The sequence below is a fragment of the Armigeres subalbatus genome, unplaced genomic scaffold (assembly GCF_024139115.2).
Source record: "Armigeres subalbatus isolate Guangzhou_Male unplaced genomic scaffold, GZ_Asu_2 Contig276, whole genome shotgun sequence".
NCBI classification, from domain to species: Eukaryota; Metazoa; Arthropoda; class Insecta; order Diptera; family Culicidae; genus Armigeres; species Armigeres subalbatus.
In genome coordinates, this window is record NW_026943015.1 from 1 (window position 1) to 18734 (window position 18734).

The 18734-nt window shown below is 37.2% G+C and overlaps 2 long non-coding RNA genes across 2 annotated transcripts in view; one reads left to right on the top strand and one right to left on the bottom strand.

Moving 5' to 3' along the window:
• The first annotated feature begins 3762 nt into the window (after positions 1–3762).
• Positions 3763–18734, top strand: part of LOC134203870 (uncharacterized) — a 34200-nt gene continuing 19228 nt past the window's right edge. Inside the window, exons 1-2 of the long non-coding RNA XR_009977725.1 lie at positions 3763–4055; positions 4110–4541. This is a non-coding gene — a long non-coding RNA (uncharacterized LOC134203870). The remainder of the gene's footprint in view (positions 4056–4109; positions 4542–18734) is intronic.
• Positions 9248–10056, bottom strand: LOC134203868 (uncharacterized). Its single transcript, XR_009977724.1, has 3 exons — positions 9879–10056; positions 9546–9811; positions 9248–9461 (listed from the first exon to the last, which is right to left on the bottom strand). It is a non-coding gene; the product is annotated as an uncharacterized LOC134203868 (long non-coding RNA).

An 18734-nucleotide genomic window follows, 5' to 3' on the forward strand; every position in this document is an offset into this window, starting at 1 on the left:
GTTTTTAATACAACGTGACAATCACACGCGGCTTTATATAATACGCATCGATTTTACTGATTTCATATCTTAAAATTCTTTAATTCAATCTTTTTACGAATCGACGTATGTAAAAAAATCTATTTTTGAAGTCTCACTGTTACATACGTCGCTTTAACATATGGGAACTAAGAGCGACCTATGTAACAAAAAAAGCAAAACAAAACAAAACTGTAGTTGCGTCAATCGTGCACTATGGAAAACCGACCAATGTACACCGACGTGCGTGCAGCATACCGGTGTATGAATAATTTTATCGTTTTTCACAGTGAATTTGAATGAACTGAGATTTGATGTGAAGCACGCTTATTACGTGTCATGTAATGACGCATGCCAGCGGAAAAAAGTATTGAAAAAAGATTTAGTTTTAAAACAGTTTTAGAAAAAGTTTTGCCAACTTTCTGCAAAGGATTTCTCGAATCCTCATAATTGTTACATACGTCGTTATGAAAAATTATGCTTGAAATACTTTTTCAGGAAGGTGCACCCAAAAAAATCTGCACGTTGTTTCCACCTGAAAAAGTACGTAGATTTTTTCCACCTGAAATTCACGTAACTTTTACCTGATTTTTTGATAGAATTATCATTCTACGTGAAAATCAGGTAAGTTCTACCTGAGTTTTGGATAGAATTCACCGGACGTCGAAATATGAAAGTGGATTTGACTGTTTTATAAATTTTGTTCTGAGTGCTCCCACTGTAAAAATAACAATTTTACACTGAGATAAAAACTATCAAAACAAACATTTTGCTTTCAAATTAAATATTTTAGCACTCAAATATACCTAATTTTACAAACTTTCAAAATAAGATTAGAAAATGTGAAAATCACAACTTTTTTTTTTCTCTGTGTAGTCAAAACCAGAAGTTTGAAACCGCAATACTCGTTGGCGCTCGAGTTGAGTCGAATCGAGTCAAGTACGAGACACTGAAGATGGCCTTACTATAGAAGTTGAAATAAGTATCTGTCAAAGGTACAACCAAGTGGTGGAATTAAATGGAATTGTACGAACTCGTCTTATGGCAAGTAACTTTGTAGAATACGGCAATATTCTGAAAATTCCAGATTTTGAGATATTTAACCTATCAGTTTATTTCTCATACACTAGCGCCGCTTAGCGATTGTGTTTAAAACTAAACTTGCTTGCATCATGACGGTTTTCACCACCCGAACAACTTTGTGGAATACGGCAATATTCTAAAAATTTCAGTTTTCGAAATATCTAACCTAGCAGGTTATTTCTTATACACTAGCCCCACCAAGCGGTTATATCTTAATCTAAACCTGCGTTGGTCATAATAGTTTTGACCACCCGAACAACTTTGTAAAAGGCGGCAATATTCTAAAAATTGGGTCCTAAAATGAAGAATCGATATTCGATTTTCTTTCAGGGAACGATGAAGGTAATCATTCTAAATGTGTCAGTTTTTCTTTAGACTCAAAAATCGAAAAGAACATTGTTTAATTTGAAATTGAAAAATAGATGAAAAATGCTTCCTCGACATTTTCGGTCTTGTTTGACGTACGGATTCAAACGCACTAGCAAAACACCGCAGGGCACTTGACTCAACCTTTGACAGTTAATACATGGGGCTGACGTTTTGGGCTGATGGTTCATTCGTTCTGAAATGTTGAACAGCCCAAAATTTGCCTTAAAATGTCTTAAACACAAAAATATTATTTTTACTGATTTAGAATTTTACCAGAATTTTTATAACAACGGTACAAGTATTCTTGACCGATGCACTATCGTTTGCAACCATAAACGAGGTAGGGCTTTAGGACCCAATTACATATTTTGAGATACCTGACCTATCAGGTTATTTCCAATACACTAGCGCCGCCAAGCGGTTGTATTATTAACTAAACTTGCTTTCGTCATGATGGTTTTAATCATCCAAACAACTTTGTAGAAGACGGCAATATTCTTAAGATTTCAACTATCGAAATATCTAACTTTTAGGTTATTTCCAATTCACTAGCGCCGCCAAGCGGTTGTGTTTCAAATTAAACTTGTTTTCGTCATGATGGTTTTGACCACCCGAACAACTTTGTAGAAGACGCCAATATTCTAAAAATTCCAGATTTCGAGATGTCTAACCTATCAGGTTATTTCATATGCACTAGCGCCGTCAATTAGTTGAAATCCAAACTAAACTGACCTTCATCACAATGGTTTTGATGATGAATAACCGAACAATTTTTCAGAAGGCGGCACATTTTTTATTTATGCGTTACTCTATATTTCCGTGTGATGGTTTGTCAACGGTTGGAGCGGGTCGCCAAATTTGCCAACTCGCTATTCACCGAAGGTTGCGTTTACATTTCCCAAACCCGTTTACCAACGACCGGTGCGAGTTCGCGTCATGATAGAGGTTGCTATTTTGGCTTTATTTACGCACTGGTGGGGATCGTCTTAATAGTAGTGTTAAAATAAATTGTATTGTTATTCTACTGTATTATTTATTCGGGTTGTGCGCCATATTGAATGAATGATGGGTAGGCGAATCAGCCACCTCTTCAGTCCCCTGGCCAAACCAACATTTGAATCTTTGTTTACAAAAGCAGATAAGTCGATTTGAAAATTTGGTATATAGAGCTTGCTGACGTTTACTCATCCAAAATCCTATTCTCCCCACGCGCTTGAAAGAGAAGGATGAGTAAACGTCAGCAAGCTCTATGGTCCAATGCACCGAATGAACACAATGACGTTTGAGACGGGCGCTGTTTACTAAAAATGAACACTTGCATGAACTCGATGAATGAAAAAGTATTCATTCTTAGTAAACAGCGCCCGTCTCAAACGTCAATGATGAACTCCGTGCATTGGACCATTAAATTAAATATTTCTCGCTTAATTTTTCAAAAGGACCTAAGTAACATTTTTTTCATTATTTAATTTGATTAGCCCATTCAACATTGTTGCAACCTACGCTTATGAGATTTTAACACAGGCGTGGGTCAATTATTACTTTTTGCATTGAAACTTTTCGTTTCGTCTTTGAATACAATGACATTTGTCTTCAGCGACAGCTTTCCCGATAGACCTTTCGTACATGTTTTTCACTCATACATAAATAATACTGTCAAAATTTGCATTTGACAATAGAAAATTCAGCTAAAAGCTCTATTTTTAGACATCCGTGCACTCACACAAACAATCGACATTAATTGTCAAAAATCAGGGTTACCAACTTTATAAATTTCGCCTTGTCGCCGAGTCTGGCGCTGAGTGCTCAGCGCGGAAACCCAAAGGTTTAATTTGGGATTTATGCGCAATAATAACCCTATTTAATATCATTCCGATGAAATAGCTTGTTTAATAGTGGAATTTCGTGCACATCAATTTAAACGAATTACAAATCAACCGATTTGATCGATAAATATCGGGACTACCGACTAAATATAGTGATTGATCGGCCAATGCCTGTGTTAAATTCCCATAAGCGACGGTGCAACAATCGGCCGATTCGCACCCGATTAAGTCGGGTAAATTTTCTATGGGGTAATTCAAGAAAAAAAAATGTTACTTAGGTCCTTTTGAAAAGTTAAGCGAGATTTATTGGAAGCCATCGCGATGTGCACCATGCGCACCCCTCGAGCGCATTTTTTGTCGGACTTTGTGCAGTCCAAAAAGTCGAAAAGGTCGAAAAACCCGAAAAACGTTACGAATGTCGTCGATAACGAAATGTCAGTGTTATGATTGTCAACACAAAAGAAAATGGAATTTAAAAAAAAATCGCATCGCATCGCGAAGTATAGTGATGAACGACGACGAAATTGTTTCTGGCTCCTATAATGGTCTCGACGTCGCTTCTTCTCTGTCCGTGTAAAAGTAATTTTCAATTAAATCGCAGTAACGAAAAGTACATTCAACGCGTAAAATTTGGAATTACGAACGGGAGCGGTGTCAACATTATTGACTTGTAATTTTCTAGTACCAAATTTTGCCTGCGCCCCATTTTGGAACTCCGTCAAGATCTGGAAGGATTGTGTGTCCCTTGTGTGTGAAAATGTAAGGGAAGGGTCGATGAGTAAAAATTATTATTAATGTTAAGGCGTGTATTAGTTTATCTTTCAAGTGCATCGATTGAATCGTAAATATAGATATTGCTGAATGAAAGTGAAAAAATCAAATAAGACAGCATAATGGAAAAAGAGCGAAAATGATGAGTGCTCTGTGAAACGAAAGTGAATTCGGTAGAGTGATTATGAAAACATTCCTCCTGACTTGCTCTTCAAGGCTGTTGTGTTTGCAATTACTACTGCCAACAACTAATTGAGGTGGCGGTTCAATTGCAGTGGCATCTTGTCGGGAGGTGGCGTGCAAAACTTCCGGCTAAGAACACCAAGGGCATAGGTTTTACAAGATCATGCTTTGAGAAGAAATAAAAAATCAGAATAACGGGTAGCAGTAATCTTCGGGAGCCCTGAATGTACGCAGTAGAACGCAAATCTAAGGTCATCATAGCAAAAGTCAAAAGCAATAACTGATACAAAGGTAAGTTCTACAAAAAGAGTTCTAGAAATGAGGGTCGTAATAATTACTCAGCTTTAAGAGCTTAGATCTACGAGTGTGCTACAGAAACCTGGACACGTATTTTTGTTGACGTTTCTGCTCATAGGATGTAGGACAGGCGGTACGTTATGTTTTGTGCTGAATAAATAAATCGATTATGTGGAGGTAGTCATCCATGTATTGTCGGGCAGCCAACAAACTGGACTTTGTCAGTAGAAACGTGAATCGTCACAATTTTGAATCATGTGCGCACTGATTTATATTCAGTATGAACAAATATGATAGCTCATCATTTGAAGGGATTGTCGTTTGGCATATAATATTTAAGTTTTAATTCACTTGGGCCTAGTAGGCGATGCAAATATGTACCTTTATCAATAAAATTTAATCACCATTTATTATTGTTCAAAAACGGATTAATACACCTATAGTAAGATTTTGATCTTTTGTAAATCGGTGTTGAACTCAATCTATAGATTAAAAAAACACATTAATAAAGAATTAAAAAAAAACCTATTGTAAATCATAGATATAGTAAAAATGTTACAACAATACAAAATCATTTATTTTTTTTAAATTTCATGACATGTCGTCATATCCCATCGGACCTTAGTTAAGACCTTTAGAACTAGATAGGGGGTATTCAAATCAAATTTTGAACAATGAAGGCAGTCGTAATCGTAGTTTCCTAATCTTAATTAAGGCCTTGAGTTCCTTCAGAGCTGCTATATTTTTATCGTTTATGCTGATTGTGGTGCATATTGAATTAATGGATGCCAACATTTTTTCCATTTCAGTTCATTCAAGAATTCCCTGTAGTGCAGACCTTAAGGTCTGTACGCCTATCCAAAACGCTGTTATTTTTTTTTTCAAAGTGAATATCCATTAATAACGTGACGCACAAATTGGTTATTTTCGACCCCCTCCCCCCTATGTCACAATTTTTATTATGAAACATCTGAAAATTTTGTATGGATCGTCACACTTCCCTCAACCCCCCTACCCCTCTAAGCGTTACGTAATTTGTGGACGCTCCCTAATGCGCTTTGTAATCAATAGAACCAAATTGAATATGCCCTCAGAAATTATATTATTCCAGGTCGTCTGAGAATGTTGCTTGAGTAGGGCGTAATAATTGGCTGTTAGACATTTTCAAATATGTTGATGATTTATGTGAACTATAGATAGTAGAATCTATAGATGAGCGAAAGCATGGCTGAGTCGATTTTTTTGCCCGTGCACACGCACATATGACGTCACAGCCCTTAACGTTTCCATTGAAATCGTGACGTCATGCTCGCTTGGAGACACGTTTGACAGTTCGTTTGGAGACAGAGGATTTATCTTCGCTCATCTATATCTTCCACTATCTATAATGTGAACCATATAACCAAATTGGGTAAGCCTTAAAAAAGAATTCAAATCCTATTTGATTCAAACAATCACTAACAGCGGGTTCTTCCTTAGCCATGCGGTAAGATGCGCAGCTACGAGACAAGGTCATGCTGAAGGTGGCTGAGTTCGATTAACCAGTCCGGTCTATAGATAGTAGAATCTATAGATGAGCGAAAGCATGGCTGAGTCGATTTTTTTGCCCGTGCACACGCACATATGACGTCACAGCCCTTAACGTTTCCATTGAAATCGTGACGTCATGCTCGTTTGGAGACACGTTTGACAGTTCGTTTGGAGACAGAGGATTTATCTTCGCTCATCTATATATTCCACTATCTATAGTCCGGTCTACACATTTTTTGGGTTGGAAATTTTCTCGAATTCCCTGGACACAAAAGTATTAGATATCGTGTTAGCCTCGTGATATACGAATACAAAAAAGGTAACTTGGCCAAGTAGAAGCCTCACAGTTAACAACTGTGGAAGTGATTAATGAACACTAAACTGCGAGGGGATAACGTCCCAGTGAGGGATGTATATTAGGCCTCTAATAATATTTAAGAAGAAGATCACTAACAGCATGTTCATTTCTAAAAGGAGCAAATAGATCTTTCGTTATGCGTGTTGGCCTCAAGATCTGTACTCTAATTCTAGAAAATCTTGTCCTGGATTTATCTTTCTATTAGTATGGAGCTGAATTCGAGGGATTAACATCAGTCCGTGTGGCTTGGATTGGAACATGAATTCAATTCAAATCCAATTCGGTTCAAATGACGACAACGAGCATGTTTCATTTCTAAAAAAGCATTTACATTTTTTTAGCTATGCATATAGATCTTCAGGGCTATAATCTTGGGCATGCTCGGGTAACCATGAATGGAACACATGTTCAAGGTACGTCCGATTTGATTCACGAATCGCTAGGAATATTGATATATGGATCGCTTCCCAGTTACATTTTGGTTTTATATGGGTTTAAGGCACTCTTGTAAAGCAAATAATGGTCTTCAAGAGCGTTATGAAACTAAAAATACTACTTGGGCTGGAAGCATGTACCAGATATTAGTATACGCGTGAAGATCTGAATTCCTAAACTCGAAGGAATTCTTGGAAGGCCTAAAACATTTAGAAATAGCATATCCAATTTGAGTCTTTGGATTGCTATAATTATGTATCGTAGCTGCATCTTCAAACCACACTGGTGGTGAGCAATTATTGATTTATTGCAAATCTAATGATGGCTGAAAAGCAGTAGGCCGAAACGTCATGCAAAATAGGACGTGTGTTTAGTTTTTCACCGAAAAATATCAACAAATTAACGATATAAAAGTTCACGGTGAGCCGAACCCTACCAAATTTGTTTATTTATTTTGTTTATCAGAGTGTACTTCATGATTTTTTTTGGTAGGATTTTAGGACCTGTCTGGAGAATCAGTTAAGAAAAATTGAGTTCTTAAGGATTCTGGTCTTTAACACATGTCAAGTTATTGCTCTTCAAGATCTACCAATTTGTGATTTACGTGAAACCTAACGCCATCTGAACGACTTACTTAGAACCGATGTCAGTTCGATTGGGAAGAATCCAAACGGCTTTCCACTTTGGTTCCACCATTATTTTGGAGTCGCCGACTATTTTAATCACACTAGAATCAAATTCATGCAACTGCAGGCCTCGAAACCTTTCAATTGACTGTGAAATAACTATCAAGTGTTTTGGCTGAATTTGAAAGACACGTAAACAAAATTAATGTTGTTCATTATTTATATTTCTAATACTTTTTTGCCAAAGCAGGCGCTTAAGGTGATTATACAATCACGCCATGTGGTGAATTTCAAATTCACCACACGATTTTCTACTCCGATTGTCAAAAGCTCAAAACTAGCGTAATAATTTTCGTACAATGCTGAAATTAAAGTCGATTGTTAAGCATGAGTAAGCAAACGATCTAGGGATGTTTCATACCCATGGGCATTGAGGTTTTCTCAATTCTTGTTCTTGAAAAATCAGTAGAAAAAGCACGTGGTTTCCAAGATGGCCGATTTGTGGCTTTATTGTATAACCACCTTAAGGTACGAAAATTATTACGCTAGTTTTGAGCTTTTGACAATCGGAGTAGAAAATCGTGTGGTGAATTTGAAATTCACCACATGGCGTGATTGTATAATCACCTTAATGACATGTATAATAAAAACCCAAATTTATCCCCAAGTGGTGATTATGCCTTTCTCGATTCGATATGTTGGATTCGAATTAATGTTGTAAATGCTGTGCTAATTGCCTACATCTTGGCGGTTAAAATATTTGATGCAACTCTATCACGCTGCTTATAAATTACTCAATAATTGAGTAATTTTTAAGCAATTATTATGAGAGTAATGGATTGCGTCATGGCTAAATTGATTAATGACTTAAAGTGTGCATGTAAACAGCGTATTTGTTAAAAGAAAAATAGAAATATTATTCAAATCGAATGAGTTATTAGCAAACAAAAACAATAGTGTCCAACTAGGAAAGTTTCTCCGTCGAATGAAACTAGTTGCACTCGAATCGGTCAAGTCCTTCTATATGAAACGTGTTTAACAATAAAAAACACACACACACACAGACACACAGTCAGACATGTGCTCAGTTTTTCGAGCTGAGTCGATTGGTATATAACACTATGGGTCTCCGAGCCTTCTATCAAAATTTGGCTTTTGGAGTGAAATTATAGCCTTCTGGTACAACTTTGTTGTACGAGAAAGGCAAAAACTTATACATCGCATTAGTCACATACATTCGGAAACTTATACTTTTCATTAACTTATGAATGTTATTAGCTTTTTGATATGGGATCATTCATTAGGTGGCATAATGAAGAGTATAAGTATTTTCGAATGGTTTTTTGCCATTTTTACTTGAACGTATATAGCCTATTCATGTGTTTAATATACACGCTCGTCCGGCTGAACTCAAATTTGGGTCAGTTTAACTCAAAATCGTAAAAACTGGCTCAAGACAAAATTGAGTTAAGGCCATCGAACTCAATTTTGAGTAACGGAGGAAGATATTTTATTTTGAGTTGCTTCAACTCAAATTCATAAAATTTGATATATAGGATTTTGAGTTTGTCAAATCGAGAAAACCAATCTTGTTCAGTTAAAAGATAATTTGAAAACAGAGTACATTTATTATCAAATATAAATTGAAATAAATACAATAGTTTCTAAATATAATAAATTCTTTCTAAATATTATAAAATAATTCAACGATCCTAAAATGGTTGTTGAGCGGTGGTTGGTAATGACGATAGTAATGATGCGGCAAGAAGAAAAGAGCATTGGCACAAGAAGCATAAATTAGTAAGGGATCTAATCGTAGACCTCTGCCCAAACCTCCTTCATATCTGCTGTTATAGCAGGATGTCGTAATAGCGGTCACTGATGCTGACATTTGACGAAGTGTACAAAGGCGGCGACAAAATCCCGGAAATGTTTCATCTATTTTTCGAGTGATCTGTGAATGTCCTGAAAATATGAAAAAAAATTGCTGCTTAGTATTTATTAAGCACTTCCACAGTTATAAACAGCGACGTTTCTAAGCCAAGTTACCATTTTTGCATTCGTATGAGGCTAACACAATGGTACTTTTATGCCCAGGGAAGTCGAGAAAATTTCCTAGACCGAACCGAGAATCGGACCCGGTCACCTTCAGCATCGTCTTGCTCTGTAGACCTCGTTATAGGCGAGCATCTTAGCGAAATCGAAGGTCCCATTGTATAGATCCAAAATAGTAAAATAGATAATATATGTTCCTTGTCTAAATAGTTGTGCTTCAGTTGCCTATAGGCTTGGGTCGTTGTTTCAAGATGTTAATGCTGCAATGAGAAAGAGTTAAACATGCAAATTTATTGAGACTTTAGGTTATTAAATCAGAAAGCTTACGTGAAATTCTATCAGTGACCGTTGAACTTCTTGAAATTTTCACTGTGAACTCATTTTCTAGTTCTGCTTCGATTTATTCAGAATGAGTCAAACCAACTCAAAATAATAATTCTCAGTTACTCAGAGTTTGACGTCTCTGAAGAAGTTATTATTTTGAGTTAAGGCGACTCAAAATTGAGTTCAGCCGGACGAGCGTGTAGATAGTAGAATCTATAGATGAGCGAAAGCATGGCTGAGTCGATTTTTTTGCCCGTGCACACGCACATATGACGTCACAGCCCTTAACGTTTCCATTGAAATCGTGACGTCATGCTCGTTTGGAGACACGTTTGACAGTTCGTTTGGAGACAGAGGATTTATCTTCGCTCATCTATATATTCCACTATCTATAGTGTTTAATCATTTGATAAAATAATGTAACTTGATATGAATCGTCATGTACTTTATTTTCAGTAAAATTTAAATCTGTCAAAACACTATTCAGCAAGCGATGTAATGCAAGGATCCATTTATTTAAAAACCATGAAATTATTTCAACTTTACCATTCAAAACATTATACGGAACATAATTTTTTTCTAATGATCGAAATATCGATAGATTAAAAGCAACAGTAGTGATATTAGATATATTGTAATCTGTTTCTACGTGAAAGGCTGTTTGTCGTGTTTGTCGCGGTTTTGGTTTGGCAGTCGTGGATTTCATTTTGTTAGTCGCACATTTCGCGGATCGGAATTTGATCAGTTTCTAACAGCCCTGCAGTTTTTGCGTGATCTCTGCTGATACACACCAAGTCTCAATTCGCGAAGTCGAAGCAAAATTCTTCACACAAACAATGACAGTTCTTTATGGGTTTTTACAGTAGAGCAACAGAGAGGAGGAGATGGCGGCCATGTTTCACTCAAACTCTGACAGATAGCAATGGGATTTCCCATAGGAGGGAAGAGCAGAATTTGCTTCGACTTCGCGAATGGCGTATAAAAACACAGATATCTGGTTAGAGTTGAATATTCAAAATTCAGTGCGTTGACTAAGCTGATTTGATATCCATATATTTCGTAAATTCGAAAAAGTGGCCCCAGCCTTCTTGATCTGTGGTACCATGCCAATCTTGGTTCTACCGTCTGACGCAAATTGGTTGCCAAAAGATCCAAAAGATGAAAGGGTTGTTCGTGTTGACATACAAAGATATGGATTTGGTTTTGTTGACATTGATGGTGAGTCCGCCGTAGAGGAGCGTTCGGCCAGGTCGTTCATCTTACTCTGCAAATCACTGCGACGTTGTGCTAGTAGAGCAATATCATCATCTAAATCGAAGTCCTTTATAATATGGTCCACACATATGGTATTTTCGTACCCATTTTGAAGAAAAGCGGCATAACTCATTGAATGAGTAAACGCTATTTACTCATTAATGAGTATTCCCTCTATACTTCAAATAATGGGTATTTTTTCCTCTTGAATTTTATTGACAAAATGAGTAAATAACCCCCACTTTTTGTTTTTCTGGATTTGAGGTTATGTTACATCAATAATTCGTGTATCCAAAATTATTTAATAAGCACAGACAGTAAAATATGAGCACGATCGTAATTGAAAAACATCAGCAACAACTTTATTGTAATTCATTATCGTTTTCCTTTACATTTTAAATACATTTTGGTGCTTGTTTTGGAGCCAATTCACCCGTCATCATCGTTCTGGTTCTCGGAAATGATCTTAACTTCCACATTTACATAATTCCTCTTGGGAGGCAGGCAGAAGATGATTTTGATTCGTCGGGTAGCTGCAAGGCCATAGTTCTCTGCAGGGGATAGTTGTTTGAATACGAAATCAGAACAGATCACTGTGAAGAACCAAAGAAATCCCATATAGATACATTTGCTGTTGTATTGCGAATGGAAAAACTTGCCTCACTCACGGCTCAGCAAAATCCTACCACTGGACATCAACGGATGTTTAGCTTTCTGCCCGGAAACATTTCCGGATCGGTGCAACTTCGAACAAAGCACACTCCTGACTTTTGATGACATCTTTCCAAAAACAAACTTCTTTTGTAAAAATGATGGCGGTGTTGAAACAATATTCCACGGGTAATGTTTACGCATTAAAGTTAGTCGAGGAGAATGTATAAATTATTGTGGTTAATTTACCCATTTTATGTTGTCATCAGAAAGCCCATTTTTTGACATCTTCATACTATAGATAGTGGAATATATAGATGAGCGAAGATAAATCCTCTGTCTCCAAACGAACTGTCAAACGTGTCTCCAAACGAGCATGACGTCACGATTTCAATGGAAACGTTAAGGGCTGTGACGTCATATGTGCGTGTGCACGGGCAAAAAAATCGACTCAGCCATGCTTTCGCTCATCTATAGATTCTACTATCTATACTTCATACCGATTCAAAAAATGGGTACCTTAGACCCATATAATGGGTACTTCCAAATGTCCGTGCATGATCCTCCGGGGCGAAATCCTGCCTGTTTCCGTCATGTCTATTTTCTCCTGTATCCGATTTAGAATAACTTTGCACAGAACTTTGAAAACAATGCACAGTAATATTATGCCACGCCAGTTGTCGCACACAGTCAGATCCCCTTTATTTGGGACCTTCACTAAGACGCCCTTCACCCAGTCGGCCGGAAAAGTTGCAGCAGAATAGTTGATGCAACATTTGCGTAGAGATGTCGTAAAATCCCGATTAATCGATTAGTAACTAATCGATTACTCTCGATTCCTGTCGATTATTGAATCGATTGATCGTTGGATAATAATCGATTCAAAATTAATCGATTATTACAACGATGAATCGATTAATCGAAGTAATCAATTAATTTGCGACATCCTTATGATGTCGTAAAATCCTGATTAATCGATTAGTAACAAATCGATTACTCTCGATCTCTCTCGATTATTGAATCGATTAATCGTTAGGTAATGATCGATTCAAAATTAATCGATTATTACAACGATTAATCGATTAATCGAAGTAATCGATTAATTTACGACATCTCTACATTTGCGTAGGACGAATTTCGCGTCAACCCTTCTATGGGGCTGGCACTTGGGCTGGCAGCACCATCTCAGAATCGAATGAAACTTGGAGGGCATAAAGATATGGTATTTCTATAATTTCTTCACTCTGCATACTTAGTTTTTCAAAAATTGTTAAGAGTAACATTTCATGAGGTGCGGAAGGCAAAACGATCGGCCGGTCGCCGTAATTTTGCTCTGTTTTGCGCGGGTGAGTAAATAAATCAGAAAGTGAAAGTTTGTTTCTTATCCGGTCGTGTTTCTCCAGTAAGCGGATCGGCCGGTCGTCGAAGTTTAGTTTTGCTTTGTGCGGAAGGCAAAACGATCGGCCGGTCGTCGTAATTTTGTTCTGCTTTGCGCGAGTGAGTGAATAAATCAGAAAGTGAAAGTTTCAGACAGCGAGAGTGTTATTTCCCATCCCATAGATCGCATCACTTACCGAAGTGAATCCAGATAAATTATCCTTTGTAACTAAAACGATATCCTATCCCAAGACAATCGTGGAGATGCAGAGGTGTTCTCGATCTCTAGTAGCAACGAGAGTCGGACTAACAATCCTTCCCTTCCTATATGACCGTAAGGACGTGGCCGGCGCCGTTATTGACTTTAGATATTTGAGCTCCCGAAACGTGTACATTGAGAATGGGTAGCTAGTCCCAAGCCCCATTTATTGTGTTCTCTGTACAATTTCGCAAGTTCTAGTCAATCACGGAGTAGCAACTACCAATTGTGCGGTCATAATGCTCATGCTCATGCTCAATTGTTAAGGGTAACATTTAATGAGGGCCTAATTTTTTTCATGGATTTTTTTTCAAATCGGTGTGACTCCAAAATTACGAGACCTACAGAAAAGTATTGTATGGCGGACTGTCGTGAAATTCCCTTAAGTTTTTTGAAAAAAATATCCAAAAAATTCCAATTAATTGCATATTATTCGGCAACTCGGCCGTACGAAAACCATTTTTTTGTTAAATATCTTGGCTGTGCATATGCACAGCATATGTTTCGAAATGGACAAATTGATATGAAATTTGCGAAAAAGAATCCACGTGTCTTGGAGGGACTCGAACCCTCAACCTCCTACTCTCTAGATAGGCGTGATAACCCCTACACAACAAGACCACTTAAAGGTCACGTTTGCGGAATAAGCCATCAGAATCCGAGTACCAACCTCCACCGCGGTTAGCTCTCTTTTTTGCAAATTGAATATCTTTCGGATGCTTGATTTGCCCAATCTCCACATGTGCTTTACTGTTGTATATCCACAGTCAAGCGAGTGCACATTGTTTATTAAACGAGAGGATCGCACTCCATGTGCCCCAGTAACGGGCTGGTCGGGACGGTATAGAATGCGAATTCAATCGCACTCTGCTGTGCCAAAGGCTTGCTTGGCTAAAGCATTTGATGAGTTTGATTGCCTTTACGTAAGCGGTCGCGTGTACTCAGACGACTAATGACGGTGAAAAACCGACACCTGATTACAATTAATTGCATATTATTCGGCAACTCGGCCGTACGAAAACCATTTTTTTGCTAAATATCTTGGCTGTGCATATGCACAGCATATGTTTCGAAATGGACAAATTGATATGAAATTTGCGAAAAAGAATCCACGTGTCTTGGAGGGACTCGAACCCTCAACCTCCTACTCTCTAGATAGGCGTGATAACCCCTACAATCCAAAAAATTAAAAAAAACCCTTTTCTACACTAAAAAAAATTAGTTTGAAAAATAAAATCGATAAGGTACCCCGGGGCAAGTGAAAATACGGGGTAAGTGGGTACTATGACTGCAGATGAATCGATGAACGTTTTTAATGGCAACAATGTTCTAGAAAGATGAAGCAGAACTATAAACGAATTCACCCGACACAAAAATATTTGGAATCAAAACCATTTGAGGCACCATACTAATGCTATTGCTTGATCATGACTTTAAACTACCGGGAAAATCTACTACTTTTATTTTCATTCTATGGATTTCCAACTAAATAGTCGTTTCTAAATCTATCATTGATGTGAAAAGTTAATATTTTGAGCAACTAAATAATTGTGTGACATCGAAAACGACTTAATTTTTTTAAATAAAGCCAAAATCTGCCATTTTCATTTGCCCTTGAATTTTAACATACATGGGGCAAGTGGGACATATTTGAATAACATTTTCGATAAAGCTATTTTAATTGTTTTTATATGGCTGTCTAGTGAAAAATAACTTCGTCATTCATATATCATATGGATCTGAATCAGATACAGTTTGATTTCGTTTTTTTTTTAAGTATTGTACAGTTATTTACCAAATGTGTATTTTACATTCTGAAAATTATCTCCCGCATGAAGAAGAGCAATGGCTATAACTATGCGATATTCTTCTGTTCACAGTGCAAATAATCTATTTATTCTACAATAGGTCAACAGAATTTGTCTTGCGTTTTGTTATTTTCAAACTTCGCATCAGATTTTCAGATAAATAAAGTGCTTAACACATAAATTGGCTATTTTGTTCTGTTACAAATTAAAAATACTGCGCATCGCTGAATAAAAATGTTTCTTCTGAAGTATTGATTTATGTAATAATTTGTGTTCTAAAAAGAGAAATATTCATTCATACGAAAAGTGAATGAAGATTTGCTTATCCTTGCCACCTAAAACATTTGGTACAAAAGTAACCTAATGAAGAACAAGACAACAGCCAAACAAACAGTAAATCGGCTGTTGTCTTGTTTTCATTTCAGCTAAGATTATAATCCCTTTCTCTTGTTGCAAAAATAAAGTCCGACATGCTACCAATCTCCATCCATGATCTGAAAATACTAATACTTAGAAATAATATGATCAGTATATCTACACACTTAAAATAGATTTCGCTGTTCGGTAATTTTTTTGACGAAAAACTACGGTAAACCAAAGAAATTACAGTCAGTTCGGTTAACAAGATTAATTTTACCGAATATCAGTAAAATTTTACCGAACAAATTGTAATTCCAAACTGATTTGACAGAGTTCGGTAGTTGAACTTACAGTTTGTTCTGTAAAATCGTATTATCGCCGTACATTGTAAAATAATTACCGAACAAACTGCAAAACAAGTTATGTATTACAAAACTACGGTAAAGTGATAATCCGTCAACGCCATTTTCGTTTGATGCTTTGTTGCTTCGAATTTTCCAACATTTTAAAAAACTTTTTATTATGTTGAGAGGCGAAATAATAACAGGTAGGTATGTTTCGTTCTTGGACCATAAAATTTCTTTTAACGCTATCACTTTTTGAGCTTTCTTGTCTATTTCTCGGCATCCGAAGCGGTAACTTCTGATATGTGGGCAAAAATATGCATCTACATTCCAATGATGGAGGAATTAAAAACAAGTTTTTTTTCAGCCTGAAACGATTATCACATCCCGCAATGAAACGATAAAACACATGGTTAGCCGTGATTTCAGGATTTTTTGGTTTGAAAAAACCGAGGGAAAGGTTGTGCCTGATTCTAATAATGTTTTTCTATTCACCATAATGATGGAAGAAAACAAATAAAGAAAAGTCATATTTTAAAACTATAAGTGTGTTCTCGTATTTTATTTGATTACATTTGAAAGCATTAAGCATTAATATTTTCATTTAAAACGGAAAAAGCACCGAAACGTTCGGTAATAATTTGATTTTCGAATTACCGAACGGTACGGTAGTTTTTGACAGATCATCGAAAAATAAAACTACCGAACGTTCTGTAATTTTTTTTCGTTTACCGAACTGATTACCGTACGTTCAGCTGTTGAAAGTTCGGTAAAAAATTACCGTACACTGTAAAATATTCTAAGTGTGTCCATTCCTCAAATTAGTTTCGTTCGACAAAAGAAAACAGAATAGGTCCCACTTGCCCCGTTTGAAGGGGTAAGTGGGTTCTGAAGGTAAATTTATTTCTTGCACTACCAATATTTTTGTAATTGAATAAATAGCCTCCAACACCTCTACACTTCAACAATGGAAGCATATAATGGTGTGTCGGTGGTTAATGTACTGAAATAACCTGTTTTCTAAGTATGCGTTAACAATTTTGCTGAACTAGCGTTTTTTTAGGTCCCACTTGCCCCGGGGTACCTTATTACAAAAAAAAAATTCATCTCAGAAATTGATGAAATTTTTTCTGCAGATAGGTATTTTAATTATCTAACTTTTCTGGAAATAATATTCCTGTGACATATTTAAGGAAAAAAAGTTTTTCAAACAAAAACTTTTCTCATGTCCATATTGAGTGAAAATTTATCAGCGTATTTTATGCCTACAGCGCCAAATATAGGCTCAGCAACCTATCATCAACCAACGACACATTTTGGACGTATAAAAACGTTTAGGAAGCAATTTTGCATAGTCTAACATTAATGTGGACCATCATTTGAGAAGGGTTTATATTTTCTTTGACTTTTCGTATCGAAGTAACTTAAAAACAATTGGGTTCGCGAGTTACATCGATTTAAAAAAAATCCTTGAAAAAAAATTAGGCCCTCATCAAATGTTACTCTTGACAATTTTTAAACAAACTAAGTACATATGCAGAATGGCTTAGAAATACAATATCTTTATGCCTTCCAAGTTTCATTCGATTCTGAGATGGTGCTGCCAACCGCTGGTCGAGTTGGCGCGAAATTCGTCGTAGATAGCATGGGGTCAGCTTAGAACATCATTGACCCAGGACGCCTTGTTGGATTTCATGCTTTGGATGGCTGCTTCAATCTCCTGCAATGATGGAGATTTGGAGTTGAGGCGGGTGATTTTTCGCACCCTTGGCCGCTCATGCCGAGATGTTGATGTTTGGTCGGGCGTCGAAACTTAAAGAAGTTGTTCGAAAAGTTCAAAGCAACGGTTCAGCTGATCAGTTGGTGAATAACTAACCTGTCGCGTCTTTCACCGGCATCCTTGGATTCATCCTTGCTCTACTCAGGTGTCGAGAGATATCATAGAGGAGGCGAATACCCACGCTCGCTTGTCTCATCTGTAGCAGCGTTTGACTTCCTTCTCTAGAGCCGAATATCGTTGACTAGACTCGTACTGGGCTCTGGTTCTTGTCCGCTCTATCGCGGCTTTTGCTTTTCTACAATCCTCAGTTTTCCGCCAGGTTAAATTTGTAATCCACTCCTTCCGTTGAGTGCGCAGCTCACCCAGGTTGTTCTCGCTTATTTCAATAAACTTGATGGCCGTCCACTGCTCTCCTACGCCGCCACCTTCCGAAACATCCGCTGCCCGAGTTCCAAATTCTTCAATGAACGATCTCTGGATCTTGTAGTCGGCGTGTGTTAAATCGCCGTCCGAGTTTTTCCTCCCGTCACAGACGGACATCAAGAAGGTTCTGTCTCCATTTTCGGCTAGTGTAGATGTGGTCGATTTGATTTTCAGTTTGTCCATAATTAGAGACCCACATAACTTTGTGCACTGGTCTATGGGGAAAAAGCGATCCTCCAAACATCATGTCGTTGTTGCCACATAATTCAGCAAACAGCTCACCGTTTTCACTCATTTATCCAAGACCATGACGTCCCATGTTACGATCATAGTCCGTGTTGTCGAAACCGATCTTCGGATTGAAGTCGCCCATGCAGATCTTGATGTCACCTTTCAGAACTATATCCACGACGGTATTCGGTTCACTGTAGGAATTCTCCTTGTTCTGTAACTCGGCAACATTGGTCGGCGCATAACATTGGATTATCGTGAGGTTCCTTACCCGTGTTATGAATCTGGCAATGATTATTCTCTTAATTGACGATGCCGGTGAAATCCGTATCTTAAAGCATCTATTTTGCCCAGCAGCATTGAATTGTTAAA